Genomic DNA, 7,930 nt, shown 5'->3' with positions numbered 1-7,930 from the left:
CTGTACCTGCGGGTGCAGCATCAGCCCATACCAGCACTAAGGGCACATCATGCCCAGGGACACATGTTTACATCATTGTATGATTTGATAATGGACTGATTGATGTTCCAGCGGGGAGATTGGACTGCCTTATGTGCTTGAATGAATCAGCTGGTGAACTAAGAGGCAACTATAGCTATCAGCTGTTGCACGCTATATCTTGTGAATGCCTTTGGGGAGAGCCTCTGGAGTCCGTGACAGGGTCCAGTCCATTGATTCCAGTTACACTTGGGCGTCAGTACCCCCTATCCAGCAACACATGCTCAATTAGCCCCCGTTCACCAGTATCATCAATAGCCATTAGGTTTTCCTGGGGGAGTCTTCACATTGACACTGGAAATACCCTAGTCTGATACAACAAATGGTGTGTATCCCCATGTCTCCTATCCAATTGGGGTATTCATGGTAGTTACACTGGGGTATTGTCATCCAACCTCACTGTGAAAGGCATCAAGCCAGCGTCCGGACTGTCTGTGTTGTGGTTGTGTCATATATGTGTCAACTGTTTGTTGTCTTGTTATGTGTTCTGGTTTATGTGGTTTTTCCTTTTGTTTGATGATTATTCACTGACTACAGTGCCCACCAGGACAGTGTCTTATCGCTGCACCTGGTGGTGCACATCTTGTGCATGAGCTACAAACCCTGCATATGGATGCAATTGTTGCATGTTGAAGCAGTTTTAAATTAATAAATATAATTGTTTTTTATATATACATATCCTGGTGTTGACTTATTGTTGCTTTAAGTAGCCACTATTTGATCCCTCTAGCAATATAGGGGTCGACCTTTTCTATTGTATACTATATGATCGGTAACTACATACGGACATATCCAATACTGCTCTTTCTCTTTATTTTATTTATTTTCCTATTATGAACTTCAACACTTGTAAATATTCTTACAGTTTACAACAATCCTCTGAAGATGACCTGGTGGGGTCGAAACGCTTCAGAATTTACATACACGATTCATGTATCAATTTCACACTAATGTTTGAATACTGTATCATTGTGACTGTCATGCCAGTGATGTTGTTTTCATTCTTTGTACCACAGCTCATGTTTTTATTGACTGTGTTTATAGCCCTCTCTTTTTTTGATACTTTGTTATTATTAAAAATCTTATTTACGCTAATTCATGCAATACTCTTTTACCTTTTTTGATGCCTAGAAAACCCCTCACGGGGGACAATCCCATATTTCTATAGTACTATCTGGGGTGTGCAGCTATTTCATAAGAGTGTCTTTCCATTTCAATTATCAGAGATAGTTTTACCCTCCTATTGGGTGTGGGCACTTATAGTCCCCTCCACAGACCATGCAAGCCCTTATTTTACTGAATAATGACCCATTTTTTTTGAAAATCATCCTGCCAGTGGACCCTTTGCCCCTTTTGGGCTCTATTGGCCATTTTGGGGAATCTTGTATCAAAATCATTTCACTGTGTGCTTCACCCACTGCAGTTCTCATCCGTGCCACATCAGTGCTCATCCGTGCCACATCCATGCCACATTAGTTCTCATCCATGCTGCATCCTTGCCACTACAGTGCCCATCAGTGTCTCACAAAACTGTATTAGGTAGTCAAATTAGATTTGAAATGTACGTCCCTGATGGTGATCCCTGCATGTTGAGCCTCTCTATGTGGCCAGGTTGTGGAAAAGTCTCACACATGTGGTATCGCTGTACTCAGGAGGAATAGAAGAATGTATTTTGGGGTGTAATTTTTGCTATGTACATGCTATGTGTTGGAAATATCTTATAAATGGACAACTTTGTGTTACAAAAATTGTTTTCATTTTCTTTCCACGTTTTCCACAAACTTGCGGAAAAAATAACATGTTCAAAAGACTCATTATGCCTCATAGAATATATGTTGGGGTGTTTATCTTCCAAAATGGGGTCATTTTATGGACATTTCCATTGTCCTGGTGCTCCAGGGCCTTCAAAAGTGTAAGAGACAGTCAAAAAATTTAATGTGTAATTTATGTCCCTAGAACGCCTGATGGTGCTCCCTGCATGTTGGGCCTCTGTATGTGGTCAGGCTGTGTAAAAGTCTCACAGATGTGGTATCGCTATACTAGCGAGGAGTAGTAGAATGTGTTTTGGGGCGTAACTTGTGATATGCATATGCTGTGTGAGAGAAATAACCTGTTAATATGACAATTCTGTGAAAAAAAAAAGAAAAAAAATCTTCATTTTGCAAAGAATTATGAGAAAATAATGACAACGTAAAAAAAACTCACAAAACTCACAATGCCTCTTACTAAATACACTACTTACTACTTATTACTTTCCAAAAAGGGGTCATTTGGGGGGTATTTGTACTGTCTTGGCTTGTTAGGGTCTCAAGAAATGAGATGGGCCTTCAGTACATTAGGTGTAAACAATTTTCAGTGATTGGCACCATAGCTTGTAGACTCTATAACTTTTACAAAGACCAAATAATATACACTGATTGGGGTTATTTTTACCAAAGAAATGTAGCAGTATAAATTTTGGCCAAAATTTATGAAGAAAAATTACTAATTTGCAAAATTTTATAACTGAAACGAAAAAAATGCATTTTTTTACAGAATTTTCAGTATTTTTTCATTTATAGCGCAAAAAATAAAAAACCCAGTGGTGATCAAATACCACCAAAAGAAAGCTCTATTTGTGTAAAAAAAAGGACAAAAATTTCATATGGGTTCAATGTTGCCTGACTAATTGTCATTCAAAATGTGAGAGCACTGAACACTGAAAATTGGTCTGGTTAAGAAGGGGGTTTAAGTGCCCAGTGGGTAAGTGGTTAATTAGCTCCACTTTCAGAAGACACAAACTGTCAATATTTTATATTAACTTTGGCATATTGAATGAGCCACAATGTGGAAGTGTTGCATTCTATGCACCACAATGTAAAAGTGGCACATTTTAACACCTTCCCACTCGGTCTGTAGCAGATTGACGGTCTAATAGGACTTTCCTCCTTCTGAGTGGACATCACATGACACAGCCAATGACTGATCAGTGTACCGGCTCACTGCTGGTACCATTCGACCGCTGTGAAGGCAGATCACATGACAGTTGTAAACAATGGATGGCTACCTTTCAGACCAATTGTGTTGCTAGCTGTGATTGATCAATGTGATCACATGGTAAAGATAGGGCCAATCACAGCCCAAACAAAGAAAACATTTTTTTTTCAAAAAAAAATGTTCAGGTTTTTTTGGTTTATTTAGCAAAAAATAAAAAAACCCAGTGGTGATTAAATACCACCAAAAGAAAGCTCTAGTTGTGTGAACAAAATGATAAAAATTTAGTTTGGGTGTAGTGTTGCATGACCGCACAATTGTCATTCATAATGTGCTGAAAGCTGAAAATTGGCCTGGGCAGGAAAGGGGTAAAAGCGTCTGGTATTGAAGTGGTTAAAACTACCACTATTAGAACCAAAAGTGTCACAGATACTTGGTGAATTTGGTGCAAAAGATTAAACAAAACACAGGTGGTTTAACGCCAGAAAAGTGGTGCAGCAGCTTTAATAAATCCCAACTCCCCCCCCCCCCCAATGTACTTTCTTTGCGGCTGTTATTTTATTGCATGGCAGTTTACACAGGTTCCAAATCCATGTATTATGTGATACACAAGCCTCATAAAGTAAAAGGGCTCCCCCTCACTTCCAGACACTGTAGCTCACAGTGGGAAGGTTTAAGTAAAAGAGACAGAGCTGTCAGCCAAAAAAAACAATGGGCAGGAATCGGTGTGGCCAGGTGTTGATTGACAAGTTACAGAATTGTGAATCAGAAGTGACAATGAAAATAGTCACCCCTGCAACATCTTCTCGTCTCACTGTAGTGCAAGCAGTGCAGGTATTTGAGGGCATAGCTCCCAACTGTCCTTGATTTTGAGGGACTGTTCTTGATTTGGAGCAATGTCCCTCTGTCCCTCATTCCTCCTCATTTGTCCTTCATTTTGGTCTGATCTACATAGATGTATAAAAATTGCAATTTTATCTATTAAAAAGTGTTTTCCAGTACTAAACCTTTCATCTGATTTCTAAATTGCTGCATTTGTAAATTCCCAAAGCCAATATAAGGAAATAGTAGTGGGAAAAAAAGCACTTGTGGGTTTAACCAATCTTGTTTTTTTTTGTACAATTCTCCTTTAAGGGGGTGTGGCAAGGGGTGTGACCTATGCCTGTATACTTTTGCTGATAGAGGTCCCTCATTCCCATCTCAAAAAGTTGAGAGGTATGTTTGATGGTGACAATATTACTTTAATAACAGGTATCTATGAGGCAGATGTATAAGGGCAAATGGTAAATTCAAATGCACCTACAATTATTTTTTAAAGAACATGTGTTTAATGGGATGCCATTGTTCTTTTTTTTATGTAATGTCTGCGATATATTTAGGATAAAAATGTGCAAGCTTGCAAAACTGCAAATACCTCTCTTATTTGCTTTTTTCAACAATTGTAAATATGCTTTGCAAGTACTGGACGTGGTCGAGTAGTCTCCATGACCTTTAGACTGAGCTTCACTGACAGCCTTTTCCCCATCTCTTTTTGAGCATGTTAGAGCCTCCTTAAATGGTAAGAATGGGGAGTGTACTTTGCTGTGCAGTCTGTTTTTGGCTTTTTCATTTCCTTCCCTGCAGCCTGTGTGTATACCTCTTGACCAGGCCGTACAGTGGGGGTGGAAAGTATTCAGACCTCCTTAAATTTTTCACTCTTTGTTATATTGCAGCCATTTGCTAAAATCATTTAAGTTCATTTTTTTTCCCTCATTAATGTACACACAGCACTCCATATTGACAGAAAACCACGGAATTGTTGACATTTTTGCAGATTTATTAAAAAAGAAAAACTGAAATATCACATGGTCCTATGTATTCAGACCCTTTGCTCAGTATTTAGTAGAAGCACCCTTTTGATCTAATACAGCCATGAGTCTTTTTGGGAAAGATGCAACAAGTTTTCCACCCCTGGATTTGGGGATCCTCTGCCATTCCTTCTTGCAGATCCTCTCCAGTTCTCTCAGGTTGGAAGGTAATCGTGGGTGGACAGCCATTTTTAGGTCTCTCCAGAGATGCTCAATTGGGTATAAGTCAGGGCTCTGGCAGGGCCATTAAAGAACGGCCATGGAGTTGTTGTGAAGCCACTCCTTCGTTATTTTAGCTGTGTGCTTAGAGTCATTGTCTTGTTGGAAGGTAAACCTTCGGCCCAATCTGAGGTCCTGAGCACTCTGGAGAAGGTTTTCATCCAGGGTCTAGGATATCCCTGTACTTGGCCGCATTTATCTTTCCCTCGATTGCAACCAGCCGTCCTGTCCATGCAGCTGAAAAACACCTCCACATGCTGCCACCACCATGCTTCACTGTTGGGACTGTATTGGACAGGTGATGAGCAGTGCCTGGTTTTCTCCATACATACCGCTTAGAATTAAGGCCAAAAGGTTCTATCTTGGTCTCATCAGACCAGAGAATCTTATTTCTCACCATCTTGGAGTCCTTCAGGTGTTTTTTAGCAAACTCTATGCGGGCTTTCATGTGTCTTGCACTGAGGAGAGGCTTCAGTCAGGCCACTCTGCCTTAAAGCCCCGACTGGTGAAGGGCTGCAGTGTTGGTTGACTTTCTTCAACTTTCTGCCATCTCCCGACTGCATCTCTGGAGCTCAGCCACAGTGATCTTTGGGTTCTTCTTTACCTCTCTCACCAAGGCTCTTCTCCCCTGATAGCTCAGTTTGGCTGGACGGACAGCTCTAGGAAGGGTTCTGGTCATCCCAAACATCTTCCATTTAAGGATTATGGAGGCCACTGTGCTCTTAGGAACCTTAAGTGCAGCAGAAATTTTTTTGGTAACCTTGACCAGATCTGTGCCTTGCCACAATTCTGTCTCTGAGATCTTCAGGCAGTTCTTTTGACCTCATGATTCTCATTTGCTCTGACATGCACTGTGAGCTGTAAGGTCTTATATAGACAGGTGTGTGGCTTTCCTAATCAAGTCCAATCAGTATAATCAAACACAGCTGGACTCAAATGAAGGTGTAGAACCATCTCAAGGATGATCAGAAGAAATGGACAGCACCTGAGTTAAATATGAGTGTCACAGCAAATGGTCTGAATACTTAGAACCATGTGATATTTCAGTTTTTCTTTTTTAATAAATCTGCAAAAATGTCAAATCTGTGTTTTTCTGTCAATACGGGCTGCTGTGTGTACATTAATGAGGAAAAAAATGAACTTAAATGATTTTAGCAAATGGCTGCAATATAACAAAGAGTGAAAAATTTAAGGGGAATACTTTCCGTCCCCACTGTATATTGTGGAGCAATCCCTGTAGAATCTGAGAACCACCATACATAGCTTAAAAATTGAATACATAATTGAAATGCTAGCTTCATAGCTTTCCAATTGTTTTAGCTAAAGCTGCATAAAAAAAGGTGCAGTGGTAGAACCAACCTAATAAAATATCCAGTTGCTGGCAAAAATTAAAGTCATTGCTGCAGATTATTTTCTGTAAGAGTAACATTATACCACTTTCCTCTGATAGAGGAATAAGCTGAAATGTTTTTGCAAGATTATGGGTTTTTGACACAGCCTTGGGAAACAAAGTTTTGAAGGCATGCATGCATCATTTTTTCCTAGCTTTTGAAAAAAATGAAAAGCTTAGCTCTATTTTAAACATAGATGTTTAATAAGGTAATTGTAGAGCTCCCTCTAATGACGTGTACACATGAGCGGACTTTCCAGGAGACTTGGTCCGGCGGACCGGACTCCGTCGGACAATTCGATCGTGTGTGGGCTCCAGCTGACTTTTTTTCCCCAAAAGTCAGAAGGACCTAGAAATAAAACACGTTTCAAATCTTTCCGATGGACTCAAGTCCGGTCAAAAAATCAGCTCGCCTGTATGCTAGGCCGACGGACTAAAGCCAACGCTAGGGCAGCTATTGGCTACTGGCTATCAACTTCCTTATTTTAGTCCGGTCGTACATCATCACGTACGAATCCGTCCGACTTTGGTGTGACTGTGTGAAGGTAAGTCCGTTCGTTAGGAAAGTCCGTCGGAAGTCAGCCGAAAATCCGTCGGATAGACTGTCGGACTAGTCCGGTCGAAAAGTCCACTCGTGTGTACGTGGCATAATGATTACTCTACACACCTTCATATTTAATACAATAAAAAAATATGGAAAAATGGAACATGCATTTAAAAATACGAATGTCACATACAAATTGAATTTAAATGAACAGTTCAATAATAAGTATGTGTCCACTATAAATATAGTATACATTTCCTTAAAGCTATAATCAATCTTCACACATCAGTTATTCAACAAATGTGTTTATTTGCCTCTTTGAGTACAGCATGTAGTGACTATAAATTTGTTTGAGTGAAGATAAAAGCACTACAGGGAGACATTAACACAGGAAACTACTTTTGGTAAAATTATATTTTTTTTTCTCTTGGCTATGGCTTCAAGGTTTTCCAGCATTACATTCTGAATATCCAAATGTAAAAGTCATTTACGTATTTATTTATTATACCCAGTTGTTATATTCTGCTATACATGTTAAAATCAGGCTGGTTAAATATATTTCTCCACTCAATGTTTCTGTATGTGGAAAATTCCCAGTTCACAAACAGGAATTCAATGCAGCTGTATGTGTATAGTAAGATCAGAAGGGAATATTTTGATTCTACCTAAAGATTCATAGGCTTCTGAATTTAATGTTCAGATCTATTTATTTTACACCCCTTGATTTTATAGGTTTGTTCCTAAAGGTATTGTTAAGGCTACCCTTTTATAATCTGTTTAAGAAAACTACCAGGCCTGCACCACCTGCTTGCTGTTTTCCTACTGAGCTACAGACGGCTGTGGAGTTTGGGAAGTTCAATGTTGGCTTATAAAGATGTC

Source organism: Aquarana catesbeiana, linkage group LG02, assembly GCF_042186555.1.
Source record: "Aquarana catesbeiana isolate 2022-GZ linkage group LG02, ASM4218655v1, whole genome shotgun sequence".
In the NCBI taxonomy this organism is placed as follows: Eukaryota; Metazoa; Chordata; class Amphibia; order Anura; family Ranidae; genus Aquarana; species Aquarana catesbeiana.
This window is presented reverse-complemented; position numbering follows the sequence as displayed.